This window comes from Podarcis pityusensis, assembly GCF_964106645.2.
Source record: "Podarcis pityusensis genome assembly, chromosome: 15".
Taxonomy (NCBI): domain Eukaryota; kingdom Metazoa; phylum Chordata; class Lepidosauria; order Squamata; family Lacertidae; genus Podarcis; species Podarcis pityusensis.
Genome location: NC_138040.1, coordinates 34,220,628 through 34,235,808, shown reverse-complemented (window position 1 = coordinate 34,235,808; position 15,181 = coordinate 34,220,628). Strand labels below are relative to the sequence as shown.

The 15,181-nt window shown below is 44.4% G+C and overlaps 1 protein-coding gene across 7 annotated transcripts in view; it reads right to left on the bottom strand.

Annotated features, from left to right (window-relative positions):
* Positions 1–15,181, bottom strand: part of PKNOX2 (PBX/knotted 1 homeobox 2) — a 434,276-nt gene that overhangs the window by 232,995 nt on the left and 186,100 nt on the right. For 6 of the 7 annotated variants that reach the window (XM_080982483.1, XM_080982485.1, XM_080982487.1 and 3 more), the window contains exon 4: positions 7,548–7,773. The exons of the other annotated variant lie outside the window; for it this stretch is intronic. The gene's annotated coding sequence lies outside the window, so the exon portion shown is untranslated. The remainder of the gene's footprint in view (positions 1–7,547; positions 7,774–15,181) is intronic. 7 annotated transcript variants of the gene reach the window in all.

The window sequence follows — 15,181 nt, the reverse complement described above, 5'->3', positions numbered from 1 at the left end:
CAGTGCTCTGTGGGTGTTTGTATGTAAATAAACGTAGATTAGCCAAAATGCTGAGTTGCTGAGGTCTCTTATGCAAACTGCGAACACTCTGCGGATCCCTAAGTGTGCCAGTGTCTGTTGGCATCGGTCACTGTGATGTTCGGGCTGAAGAAAGCTTTTGAAGCTCCCGAACGATTGACCAGGAGGGAGAGAACATACCAGTCGGGCATGTGTCTCTGCCAGGGTCCTACTTGAGTGTAGGATGAGCTCCTGACAGTTATATTGCCTCTTAATGATCTCTCCTCCAGTGGAAGATACCCAACTCCTTCTTAGAAGACAGTCTTTCCTGTTTGAGAAACTGGATTTGGGGCCTGTGCGTTTGGGATTCCTCTTCTCAGAATACGCTTGCTACACCCCACATATGCCCCAGAAGGGAAATACAACTTCAGCTTCAGACCTACTATTTTATACATAATCCCACTGATGCAAATTTAATCATTTGATTTACTGATCCACTAAAACTTAAACCACCAGTCAACTAAGTTTACTTGTAAAGGTAAAGATACCCCTGCCCGTACGGGCCAGTCGTGACCGACTCTGGGGTTGCACGCTCATCTCACTCTAGAGGCCAGGAGCCAGCGCTGTCCGCAGACACTTCCAGGTCACGTGGCCAGTGTGACGAAGCTGCTCTGGCGAGCCTGCACCAGCGCAGCACAGGGAAACGCCGTTTACCTCCCCGCTATAAGCGGTACCTATTTATCTACTCGCACTTAAGGGTGCTTTCGAACTGCTAGGTGGGCAGGAGCTGGGACCGAACGATGGGAGCTCACCCCGCCGCGGGGATTCGAACTGCCGACCATGCGATCGGCAAGTCCTAGGCACTGAGGTTTTACCCACAGCGCCACCTGCAACCCAAAGTTTACTTGTAATGCCCCATATATTGTGTGCAGTGATGCCGACTTTGCACAAATGGATTTTTTCTCTTTTTTTCTCCTTTTTGCTAAGCTACAGGAGCAATGTGGGGAAGGGAGGTTGTGGCTGGGATAGGGAAGGATCGACTTTCCCTCCCTACATGTGATCTTGATACCACCACCCCTTGCTGCAGTTGCTATTAATCTAAGGAAAATAAAGACATGTAGCCGTGTGGATTAAGTGCAATGTACAGTTTGACCCTAAAGTTTCTTTAATATGGTGACAGCCCTGTTTCATTCTTCTTGATTCTCTTTTCTGTTTGCTGCCTCTCTTCCTGTTTTATTTTGATGAGTTATTTTCTGAACTTGCAAGATATCCCCCTCCCTCTCTTTGCTTTCCATGAAATGCAATGGAACTCCTGCTAGCTCAAGTGTTTTTTGTATGAGGTCTCCTGTTGTCACTGGAAATGATAAGCATTTTTGCTCTCTCCCTGATTTTTCCTGCATCATCAACAACTATTTGTTCCAAGTATGCTAAATATTCTGATTAAATGTCAGGTTTCAGGGTTAAAGTTACTTTTGTAGCTAAGAATGGGGGGGGGGAGACTGCAATTTAACGCCAAAAGAGGGGGACAGTATCACTTCCCACCCCCAGCCAAAACATTAAACTCACAAAGTACTGGAAAAATGGTATTATTTATAAAAAGTACTTGCAATTGTCTACTGGGTATGCCCAATGCATTTGAGAATAGCACTCTTCACAAAAATAAAATAAAAACATATTTTTGTTCAGGAGACAAGAAGTGACTGCTGTTTCTCTTGATGACTTGGATTAAAGACTGTTCTGGTGGATGCGCTTGCAGGGAGAAATACAGCTTGTGAACCAAGCTCTTCCCAGAGACAGGGAGAACTTCCTGCTTCCACAATTCCAGCTGTATGTTTTCAACTACAGGCAGTCATGGGAACAACTGCTGTGAAGCAGCAGCTGTTTCCTAAGGGGTCTTGGTTCACACACTAAGGTTCTCCATCCTTCCGATGTCTTCTAAAAGACTGGTAGTTGTTCTTCTCTTTGACATCTGGTGGGAGGGTGTTCCACAGGGCGGGAGCCACTACCAAGAAGGCCCTCTGCCTGGTTCCCTGTAACTTGGCTTCTCATAGCGAAGGAACTGCCAGAAGGCCCTCGGTGCTGGACCTCAGTGTCTGGGCTGAACGATGGGGGTGGAGACACTCCTTCAGGTATACTGGACCAAGGCCGCTTAGGGGTTTAAAGGTCAGCACCAACACTTTGAATTGTGGTCAGAAATGTACGGACATCTATGCATTGTGCAAACTGGCCCACAACCCAAGACTTGGGGAATACCAAAAGTTGCCAAGACAAAAAGGAAATTCTCAATTGGTTTGCACAGTACACGATCCATAATCTTCTGTATCAGGACAGGGCAAATGGGATGTCTCTGGCCCCGGTTAGCTATCTCAGCTATGCAACGGTCCATTTTTCAACCTGTCACCACTCTGTGCCTGAAGCGGATGGGAACAGAGATGAGGAGAGGAAAAGTTCTTTAACTCCACAGAGTTTAAGAGCTTCTCTTCCCCCTCTGAGGCAAGGCTGCATTCCTGCTCTTTTAGGTAAATTACATTCCCAAAACAAGCTTTGAAACCAATTCAAGCACAAACAGGAACTTCTTTGCAACTGGATTTTCTGAAGTAGCAGCCCGTGTGGTATCACTTCAACCCTCCCCTCCTGCAAGAACATCATAGTTGTGTCAGACAAATGCAATTTGGATGGTCAACGTGGGGTTAAAGGCTCGAACGACATACAGCCTCTAAAAGTTTTGGTTTTTTTCTGCTTCTGCATTAACAAGAAGCTTTCCTCCATGTCCTGTTTACTTGACAGCAGAGATTACAAGATGGAAACACAGCCTGACCCATCGCTAAAGTGGTTTTAAGAGCCAAAATAATGTAAACAGGCAGAATACCAGGCTGCTCTGTGCAAGCAAGAGTTCTCTCTCAATCGACAGCTATTTTTGGTTCCAGCTGGTCTCACTGGTTACAATTTAGAGACACCCCACTTCAATTTGGGTGTGTGAGAATTAGGAAGAAATGATCAACAAATCTTCAGGGCAGATTTTTTAAAATATAGCAAGCAAATCAGCAAGTGTGTAGGAAAGCCGCTGTCAGATTCTTCCATCATGCACCCAGATTGTGGATCCACCATCAGTGGGAATTGAGGAATTCTATCTTTGCAAATCTGAATACGATCAGCTCTGATCCATATCTTCCAGGGATTTCACATTTCTCTGAACATTATATAAAGGTAAAGATGAAGGGACCCCTGACCATTAGGTCCAGTCATGACCGACTCTGGGGTTGCGACACTCATCTTGCTTTATTGGCTGAGGGAGCCGGCTTACAGCTTCCGGGTCATGTGGCCAGCATGACTAAGTCACTTCTGGCGAACCAGAGCAGTGCACGGAAATGCCGTTACCTTCCCGCCGGAGCGGTACCTATTTATCTACTTGCACTTTGACGTGCTTTCAAACTGCTAGGTTGGCAGGAGCAGGGACCGATCAATGGGAGCTCACCCTGTCACGGGGATTCGAACCACCGACCTTCTGATCAACAAGTCCTAGGCTCTGTGGTTTAGACCACAGCGCAAGCCGTGTCCCTTATATTATACAGAACTTACCAACTCAAGAAGCACATCAAAATGCATTTATAAATACAAATTTTGAGAAAAAATACAACTAGAAAAATGCATTTTTGGAGAAAATATGTTTAAAATGCATATTTAAAGACTTATGCACATTTTTTCATTGCTTTCTAAATTGGAGATTGATATGGAAATGGGATGGAATGAACTTCTAAGAGAAGACATGTAAAGGTGACACAGACTGGAAACAGTGACTCATTCATCTCTTGGTACGTTTACTGTGGTGTTCTGAATACGGATGGGGAGAAATTCGACTCAGTTCACAGTTACAGGCAAACCTAACCCAATTCACACTTTCTGAAACAATATGCGGACTTCAACACAGCCATCCTTGTCATCTTGCAGTGCAGTTTTCCAGCCAAAAATGTATTATATAAAATGGAATTGCTTTGCAAAATTCCCACTAAAATGTTGCTGAATTTTTTTAATGACTTTTTTAAAAAAAAGAAATAAAAATAATCATAATTGCAAACTGATGTGGGAAGGCGGGAAAATGTATCTCAAATACTACCTCCTTCCCTACAAACCTTCTAGGGTGTTAAGATCAGCAAAGGGGGGGGGGGCTCTTGGTAATTCCTCTGGACAGTTATCCAAACTGACAGATTGGTTAAATGCTAGACATTTAATCAGTTCAGCCATCTTTAACTGATTGATAGCCTTCTATCAATCCAAGTCCATAAAATCACACCTATTAGTACAGGGTCACATGACTATCTGAGGCCATTGAATCAGTATTTTTCCCCAGTATGCGTGCTGCTCTGACATAGGCTGAGTCAGTCATCTATGAGTTCCCCAGCAAGCTGAGATCCGGTCGTCTAGTCCTGCACCATCACAGTTGTAGGCTTTCAGACCTTTGTGGAAGGTCTGTCTCTGCTCAGCTCAGTATATGGCAAATATCTTTAGTCCCATATGTCCTGCCCACAATGTCACAGGTGGTGGAAGTCAATGCAGGTTGACTAATAATGGAAGCTGCCTTAGGGTCAATGGGCTGGATTACAGGAGGCATCAAAACTGTTTCACCTGCCTATTTTTCACAAGATCCATTTGCCCTCGATCCAAAGAGAGCCTAGATTCTCTCTGTAGCTTGTAATAAATATGTTTGCATATGAGAAAGTATCTCACAGCACCATTTCTCCAGCTTATGGGAGCAAGAATAGAAATACAGAGTTCTGTGAACCGCCCTAAGACCTCCAGGTATATGGGGGTGTATAAATTCAAGAAATAATAATAATAGTAATTTTTTCACATCAACTCTTCTAGTGTTCACTGGAGACTGGAGTGGCAGTGATTTTTTTAAAAATAGTAGTAGTAGTACTTTAGTAATAGTAGTAGTAGTAGTAGTAGTAGTAATAATAATAATAATATTCCCCTGCTAGCTTTGGCTTCTGCTAGTTCAGGTGTAAGAAGTACCTTCTGGAAGAAGCTGAATGCATGTTATTTACTTATTAAATAAGCACCTGCATTCTTCCCCTCCATCGTAAGGTGTTCAAGGTGCCTCACCATGACAATTAGGAAAGACAGACATAGGAATAATATAGTGCAATAAAACAATCAATTCTTTAAAACTCTACAATAAAACGAATGCTTTCTTAAGCCATCAAGATGTATGGCGATGTTATACTACACTATCCCTCTTCCCCCCCACGACTGTATTTATAGCATGTTTTAATTTTTGCATTTTAAAAAGGCTCCTGTCTGTCCTGAGTCTAACAGTAATTAAACACACACGCACACACAATTCAGCACATAATTTTACATTCTGTCTGCAGATTGTTCAAGCAGAGATTGTAACACCATAAAACTCGAAGAGGTATTCTCACAGTTTGAAAAATTGAAAGAGGACTTCACATCAGTCTCTTTATGTATATCTCCTGGATCTTAATTAGGAGTATTCTTAACTGGGGTGCTAAAAACGGCTAAGTTGTTAGCCCAGCTACAAATGGTAAGAGCAGGGTCTTTCTGAGTTATTAGTTCAATAAAATTGGTTAATGATGGTTCTATTACATTTAACTCCTCAGCACATTAACAAAAAAATCTCAAGACAGTATTTAAAGTAGCACAAAAAGTCAAGATATTTACAAGTCACAGCCTAACCAGAAAGCAGCAGGGAGTTTTGCTCAGACAAAAGCGTTGTGAGGTGAGGAGAAGTCAGAGTGGTGTCAAGGAGCTCAACAATGTGAACCTGTGCGAATTTGGGTCCATGGTACCTGAAGGACCACCTGAGCCATTATATCCCAGCTTAATCGCTGAAATCATCTGTAGAAGCACCATTGTCCCTAGTGGTACAGAGGCCTGACTGGCCACAGCTAGAAGCCAGGCTTTGAGTGTTGCATGTTCCAGTCTTTCAGCAGAGACACAGCAGCCATTCTTGCTTTTGGCTTTCCACTGTCTTTTGGAAGAACTTTAGATGCCAGCAGGCTTTTTGCAGCTGTTTAATTTTTATTATTATTATTTTAATGGCTATTTGCAGAATTTTGCATTTCACTTTCAGGCCGAGAGAGCCACTGGCATTTGTCCACAGACAGCTTTCCAGGTCATGTGGCCAGCATGACTAAACCGCTTCAGGCGCAATGAAAACCAGAGCGCATGGAAACACCATTTACCTTCCTGCCGGAGCGCTACCTATTTATCTACTCGTACTGGCGTGCTTTCAAACTGCTAGGTTGGCAGGAGCTGGGACAGAGCAACGGGTGCTCACCCTGTCATGGGGATTCGAACCACCGACCCTTTGATTGGCAAGCCCAAGAGGCTCAGTGGTTTAGACCACAGCGCACCCACATCCCTGGTTGTTGCCTATGCTAGTCCTACTCAGAGTAAACCCAGTGAAGTTAAGGGACATGACTAACTTAGGTTCATTCATTTCAGTGGATCTACTTTGAGTAGAACTTAGTTGGATATAACCCTATGTCCTGCTTTCTTGCCTAACAACATGTTATGTGTTATAGATACCATGACAAACCATGCTATAGCTAGGTCGCCTTTCCCTAAGCCAGACCCTACCTGAAGGAGTGGAATATTAAGCAGATGGTACTGCTTCTTCAGAAGGGACGTGGATGGCGCTGTGGGTTAAACCACAGAGCCTAGGACTTGCCGATCAGAAGGTCGGTGGTTCGAATCCCCGCGACTGGGTGAGCTCCCGTTGCTCGGTCCCTGCTCCTGCCAACCTAGCAGTTCAAAATCACCTCAAAGTGCAAGTAGATAAATAGGTACCGCTCTGGCGGGAAGGTAAACGGCGTTTCCGTGCGCTGCTCCGGTTCGCCAGAAGTGGCTTAGTCATGCTGGCCACCTGATCCGGAAGCTGTACTCCGGCTCCCTCGGCCAATAAAGCGAGATGAGCGCCGCAACCCCAGAGTTGGCCACAACTGGACCTAACAGTCAGGGGTCCCTTTACCTTTACTGCTTCTTCAAGCTGGTATTCATTCATTCATTCATTGTACTCATAGCATATCCTTCATCAATTGAACCACAGAAGGTTGCTAATTCCTCCTCAACACTGAACACAATGAGTATCTCCCCACCAGACACACTTTTTACGACTTGCTTCATTGCCATCCCACCTCACGCCATCCCTATTCAATCTTTATGTCTACTTTCATTCAGAAAACGCTTGGAGAAGGAGAGCTGTGCACATCACTCATGCTCTCCATGTCACCAGCGGCCCCACTTCCAGGAGATTCACGGTGAGTTCAGCTGAGATCAGAGAGCAGTCAGGGGACACAGACAGCCGGAATCCTTGCTTTAGCATTATACAGAAAAATAATCATAAATTTAGTGGGTATCTACCTCCCATAGGTTTTTCATGAACGCAACTCCTTTTGGGGAAATGAGTGGTATAATTGATATAGTAAATATAATTGATTCATATAGCTTGGTATGCTAAGCTTGGGGAAGTTTGTCTGAACAGAATAACTATTAGATGCTTTCTTGAATCAACTGAAAATCCATACCTAGAGAGTACTTTTTAATGGGTTCTTCTCCAGCTGGCAAGAGGTAGCATGTGCGGTCCCTCAGCACTCTGTTGTGGTCCAGTTGCTGTTCAACGTGTTCAGTGATGAAAATGTAGAGAGAAGAACCATGAAGTTTGAAAAGTTTGACAATGCTGGTTTGGACGGAGGACAGTTGGATTGGCAATGATTAGAACTCAAGCCAAGCTTCATCAGTAGGCAAACTGATCTGTAAAACATCAAGATAGCAATTAAAGGTTTACAATGGGGAAGAAGAAGAAGAAGAAGCAGCACTACAGAAATCTAGTGGAGGAAATAATAGTTCAAATATATTCCTACAGCAATGATTAGTGACTGTAAATTTGACCATTTGAAGAATGTATTTCTGATTCTTATAGAAATAATAATAATAATAATAATAATAATAATAATAATATATTATTTATACCCTGCCCATCTGGCTGGGTTTCCCCAGCCACTCTGGGCGGCTTCCAACCAAATATTAAAATACAGTAATACATCAAACATTAAAAGCTTCCCTAAACAGGGCTGCCTTCAGATGTCTTCTAAAAGTTTGGTAGTTGTTGTTCTCTTTGACATCTGGTGGAAGGGCGTTCCACAGGGCGGGCGCCACTACCAAGAAGGCCCTCTGCCTGGTTCCCTGTAGCTTTGCTTCTCACAGTGAGGGAACCGCCAGAAGGCCCTCAGAGCTGGACCTCAGTGTCCGGGTAGAACAATGTTGTACTATCTCACTGCATCATCTCACTACATGCCCACAGAGCCTATGAGCGCCACCCTCCAACTGCCCCCTTGACAGGCCCATGCAGAGCTTACCTGAGTCCCAAGACGGGACTCTTGTTAGCCAGTTTAGCCTTCCAAAGTCTTGGACAAGTATGCCTGGTTGCTCACCCCCCTGTATGGGCCGGTTTCTTGGCCATGTGGTGGTGAGATCGGTTACTTTTCTCTCTCTTAAGAAGTACACAGAGCTGTAGGAAGAAGTTGAAAAACAGATATTCTCTTCCGCTTCTTCTTTCAGCTCGATGTGCTTTTCAAGGCTCAGATTAATTCTACTGGATCAAACTTTTACCCAAATCCACTAGGAAAGCGAAGTTTTCACTCTCTGTTGGGGGGCAGTTGATCTGGGGAACAGGTGAGAGAAGTGACCAGAGGTGGTGGTGCCCACACGTTTTGCTCAAAAATCTGAATGTGTCCATAGGCCTTGGCTATCCCTACTGACTCAGAAGAAGCCCCAAAGACATTATTATATTAAGATATTATGGCCTTTCACATAATAAATGTATTGGTGCTGACCTTTAAAGCCCTAAACAGCCTTGGCCCAGTATACCTGAAGGAGCGTCTCCACCCCCCATCATTCATCCCAGACACTGAGGTCCTCCTCTGAGGGCCTTCTGGCAGTCCCCTCCCTGAGAGAAGTGAGGTTACAGGGAACCAAGCAGAGGGCCTTCTTGGTAGTGGCGCCCGCCCTGTGGAACGCCCTCCCATCAGATGTCAAGGAAATAAACATCTATTTGACTTTAGAAGACACCTGAAGACAGGGAGGTTTTTAACGTTTGAGGTTTTATTTTTCAATATTTTGTTGGAAGCCGCCCAGAGTAGCTGGGGCAACCCAGTTGGATGGGCAACATCATTATGTCTCAGGTAATAGCTTCTTCACTACAGCCTTTAAGTTTCATTCTCACTGCACCCATACCCTCCGACATTCTCTGATGGAAATTGGGACGTCCTTAGGAAAAGCGGGACATTCTAGGGTCAAATCAGAAACCGGGACGGCTTCTGTAAATCCAGCACTGTCCCTGGAAAATAGGGACACTTGGAGGGTCTGTTGCCTCTTCCCATATTTTTTCTCTCACACTGCATTTGGGTTGCATCCATACCCTACATTTAAAGCACTCTCATAGAACTGTATGTAGCCACGGCTTCGGGCACAGAATCACTGTAACTGTAGTTTTTGAAATACTCTTCTGGGGGTGGCTCACCTGGCGCCTTCGTTGATTATCTTCAGGCGCCAGGCAAAAAACCCATTCCACTTCTCCCAGGATTTCATTGGGGAGCTGTTGTTTTTGTTTGTTACTATGTTATGCGTTAAGGGATGCAGGTGGCGCTGTGGGTTAAACCACAGAGCCTAGGGCTTGCCAATCAGAAGGTTGGCGGTTCGAATCCCCGCGATGGGGTGAGCTCCCGTTGCTCGGTCCCTGCTCCTGCCAACCTAGCAGTTCGAAAGCACGCCAAAGTGCAAGTAAATAAATAGGTACCGCTCCGGCGCGAAGGTAAATGGCATTTCTGTGCGCTGCTCTGGTTCGCCAGAAGCAACTTAGTCATGCTAGCCACATGACCTGGAAGCTGTACGCCGGCTCCCTCGGCCACTAAAGTGAGATAGCGCCGCAACTCCAGAGTCGTCCGCAACTGGACCTAACGGTCAGGGGTCCCTTCACCTTTATGTTATGCATTTTTGTGAGTTTTTTTATTGCAAACTGCCCTGTGATCTTTGGATGAAGATTGTTATAGAAATCTAATAAATGATGATGATGATGATGATGATGATGATGATAGCAACAACAATCATTTACGAAAGCTTCTGAGAGTTGTTGAGAGACCCCCGCACTCCCCCCCCCCAGAGCTACCATTTCCAAAATTGCTTAACTAACTGTCCCTCTTCCCAGGTAACTCTGAGAATTGAAACTCTGTGGGCTAAACCACAGAGCCTAGGACTTGCCGATCAGAAGGTTGGCAGTTCGAATCCCCATGACAGGGTGAGCTCCCGTTGCTTGGTCCCTGCTCCTGCCAACCTAGCAGTTTGAAAGCACGGCAAAGTACAAGTAGATAAATAGGTACTGCTCCGGTGGGAAGGTAAATGTCGTTTCCATGTGCTGCTCCGGTTCGCCAGAAGCGGCTTAGTCATGCTGGCCACATGACCCGGAAGCTGTACGCCAGCTCCCTTGGCCACTAAAGCGAGATGAGCGCCACAACCCCAGAGTGGACCGAATGGTCAGGGGTCCCTTTACCTTTACGCAGCCCCCCATAGCAAACTACAGTTTGCAGGATTCTGTGAGGGGTAATAAAGTGGTACAAGAGTGCTTTAAATGTTTGGTGTGGATGTGGCCTTGGCCTACTCTCCTTGAAAGGTGGAAGAGCATCAGCTCACCCTGGAAGCAATGCAGGGGTACAAGTAAGTCAGGAGTTACACATATCTGTTTAAAATCTGCATTGGGAATATGGCAATTATCTGCTCTCACCACATTTCTCAGCCCTGACTGAGGTTTAATTAAAACCAAGTTAAACACGCGCGCGCACACACACACACACAATCTCTATTTCAGATATCACCCGACTGCATACCGTTCCTATTTTGAAAAGGGGAAATAAAGCTTTTATCACAGAGTTTTTAATTTACTGAGAGAGCCTTCCAGTTCAGCTGGATATTATTCGCTCATAATATTTCCTTTAAAGAAATATATATATAAATTAGCTAATCCCCCATAATCTCCTTGAGTTGCACCTAAAACACAGTTTCTTCCAAGTGACCTTTTTGAGAAAGGCTGTTTCTATGGCAACGGCATTGTTCGATTCAGTCAGGAGGAAAAAAATTCCGGCATGGGGGGGGGGGGAAACACACTTAATTTTGCTGCTTTTGATGCCACATTTAATGCTGACAACATGCCAATGAGGCCAAACCATACCCTCTTCTGTGTTTTCGGAGCCATTTTGGATGGAAAAGCAATGACCCAGTGCAGAAAATGTCGATCTCCCTCCACATTTTACAGGTGTGTGTGGGGAGACCTGTGTGTTTAACAGAGGGGGCCATTATTACTACTCAGACTGACCTCTTGCATAAGACAGCTCATAAAAAACTCAAGCTGTAATTATTGAGGTAAGGCGATAACTTTTGGTTCAACTACTGCAGATCTCTGGGGACAAAATCAGAGAATGTATAAATACACAGGGTTTTCCGGCATACCCAGGCAAACTTTATTGCTCACAGCCAAAGGCCACCACAATCCAATATAGTTTTCCACTACTCTGGGAATTTGGTTCTTCGTGTGTGTGTGTGTGTGTGTGTGTGTTTGTTCAGAACCACATTTTCTTAGGTAGCAGGCAAAGCTTAATGATCTCACTTTTCTTTTGCTCAAAAACTGAAAGGGAAACCAAGTCCGAATGGCCCTGATATTCCAAACCCTTGTACTGCTCTCATTATTAATATTTTCCAGGGTTTCCATCACCTACCTAAAGATCCTGCTGCACAAGAACGCTTGAAATATTGAATATGCAGCATTATCTTTCAGTAGACGATGGAGAGTTTTGGGGAATTCTGCAAATTCTAAGGATTTGGGTGATTCTAGTGTTAACTGATCTGACCTGCACCTTCCAAACTAATGTGCAGATCAGAATGTATTGAATCCTTCAGATTCTGCACTTCTCTGAATTTTGCAATGCAGTTCTCAGAACACAGGTTGCATTTTAAAAATGCATATTTTAGCGTAAGATACATTTGAAATGCCTGCACTGATATAAATTCAGAGATCTTCATTTTGAAAAACTGCAGATTAATGCAGGAACAGACTTAGAAACAAACACATTGGAAGTGACACCTTGCCTAGTACTGCAAAGCTCTGCCACTCTGCCTACAGATTCCTCTGGCTCCACCAACTGGGAAGCAATTGCAGTGCTATGGTAGCTGCATGAGAACAGTCTTGTAGCAAACAGAAAGCAGGCCACAACTGAAATAAACTCTTATTTCTACTAACCTTAACCTCCGTTTTATCTCGGCTAGAAATAAGAGAGAGGGAGGGAGGCTGGCAGCAGAAAAAGGGGGAAGAACAGATTGCAACACCTCAAAGTGCAGGGGTGTTAGTGGGGCTACCATTTTGAGCACCCCCATGCGAAAGAAATCCCTTGCACGCAGAGGAAACTTCGATTCAGCTTTAAACAGTTGTGTTTTCAAATGGCCTCCACCTTTCCGCTGAAGGAAATCACCTAGATCAGCAGCTAGGGATATATATATATCCCTCTTTGCAAACCGATCAAGGCTAACCACATCACGGAAAGGCCGATATAGCATGTTATGACTAACTGCATGTATAAAGTAATCTCTCTCTCTTTTTAAAAGTATTTATACTTTTCAGGTTTATACAATTCAATGATTTTACAATCATTTTGACATTTCAAAACTTGACTTCCTTCCCCCTCTTCCTGCCATTCCTCAAATTTATTTTTAATATCTTCTGCATATCCTAATTAACTTAATTTGCTCATTTATTCATCTTCTGTAAATATACACTCTTATGAAACTGCAGGTTATTGCAATAACCCTGTCAATGTTTTTATCTGTTTACAATTTATCTGTGAATATTCACTAAACCATTTCCATTCTTTTATATATCTTGATTTCTTATTCTTCTGGTAAGTTCCACCATTTCTGCATATTCCATAAGTTTTTGTATCCATTCTTCCTTTGCTGGGACTACTTCTTCTTTCCATTGTTGGGCAAGTAACATTCTTGCCGCTGTAGTCTCATACATAAATAAATTTCTATACAGTGTGGGTAGTTCTGTATGTAGAAAGTAATCTCTAACCGCAGAGGTCACCCCACTGCCACAACCACACAGAAATGGGAAGAAGTGAGGAAAACTTGGCTTACCAAAAAGGAACACTCAGTTACTGTGCTGTTGCTGTTGTTGTCACATCATAGTAGGGTTGCCATATTTCAAAGAGTAAAAGCAGGACACCCAAAGCTGTTGAGCTTTTTTAAGCTATCTGGACACCAGGCCAACTTAGCATGTTGTGACAAACTTCAGGTATACGGTTGCCTATAGTCACAGGGGTCAACCAAGGATTTCCCCATTGCCACAGCCACTCAAATATCAGAGGAAGTGAAGGAAGCTTGTCTTACCAAATAGTAACATTTGGTTTCCTATTATAACTTACACAGTTTTAGTTGTCTTATACAAAGGTGAATTATACCCAAATTAAAAGCATATTTTTTTTAAAAAAACAACAGTAATAATTAAGCATCCAAACAACAAAGTGATAGGTAAAAAAAAGGTAAAGGTAAAGGACCCCTGGACAGTTAAGTCCAGTCAAAGGAGACTATGGGGTTGCGATGCTCATTTTTCTTTCAGGCCGAGGGAGCTGGCATTTGTCCACAGACAGCTTTCTGGGTCATGTGCCCAGCATAACTAAACCGCTTCTAGCACAACGGGACACCGTGACGGAAACCAGAGTGCAAAGAGATGCCATTTACCTTCCCACCATAGTGGTAGCTATTTAACTACTTGCACTGGCATGCTTTCGAACTGTTAGGTTGGCAGGAGCTGGGACAGAGCAACAGGATCTCACCCCACGAGGGGGATTCGAACCGCCGACCTTCTGATCGGCAAGTCTAAGAGGCTCAGAGGTTTAGACCACAGTGCCACCCACATGCCCTTTTAATACAGTGATAACAGGATGCTGGACTGGATGAGCCACTGGCTTCGAACTATCTTCAAAGGGAGCCCCATGTATAGCACATTGCAGCAATCTAACCCGGAAGTTACCACAGTACTGATAACCAGAGCCAGGTTATCTCTAGGCAGCCTGCAAAGCTGGTGGAAAGCAATCGTGTGCAGAACAGACTGAGGCCTGCTCAACCAGCTGGGGAATCAATAATAATAATAATAATAATAATAATAATTTATTTATTTATTTATGCCCCATCTGGCTGGGCCTCCCCAGCCACTCTGGGCGGCTTCCAACCAAATATGAAAATACAGTAATATATCAAACATTAAAAGCTTCCCTAAACAGGGCTGCCTTCTGATGTCTTCTAAAAGTCTGGTAGTTGCTTTTCTCTTTGACATCTGGTGGGAGGGCGTTCCACAGGGCGGGTGCCACTACCAAGAAGGCCCTCTGCCTGGTTCCCTGTAACTTGGCTTCTCACAGTGGGGGGACCGCTAGAAGGCCCTTGGCGCTGGACCTCAGTGTCCGGGAGTGATGGGGGTGGAGACGCTCCTTCAGGTATACTGGACTGAGGCCGTTTAGGGCTTTAAAGGTCAGCACCAACACTTTGAATTGTGCTCGGAAACGTACTGGGAGCCAGTGTAGGTCTTTCAAGACTGGTGTTATGTGGTCTCGGCGGCCACTCCCAGTCACCAGTCTAGCTGCCATATTCTGGATTAGTTGTAGTTTCTGGGTCACCTTCAAAGGTAGCCCCACATAGAGCGCATTGCAGTAGTCCAAGCGAGACATAACCAGAGCATGCACCACTCTGGCGAGACAGTCTGCGGGCATGTAGGGTCTCAGCCTGCGTACCAGATGGAGCTGATAAACTAATATCATATCTGTCTTGTCTAGACTGAGCTTTGGTTTATTGACCCTCATCCAATCCATTCCTACGACCAGGCACACCCACCAGTTCCGTACATCCACCTTTTCATTTGAAGAACAGAGCTGTGTGTCATCAGCATACTGACGACAACACACTCCAAAGCTCTGGATGGGCCGACTCAGCAGTTTCATGCAGATTGTGTTTACTCTGTTTTCAGATGCTACAGAAAACCACCGCTGTGCTCTGTATGTGGTTAGAGCTATCACACACAGGACATTTTTTATGTAGTGACATTTTTTGTAGTCGTCTGTCATAT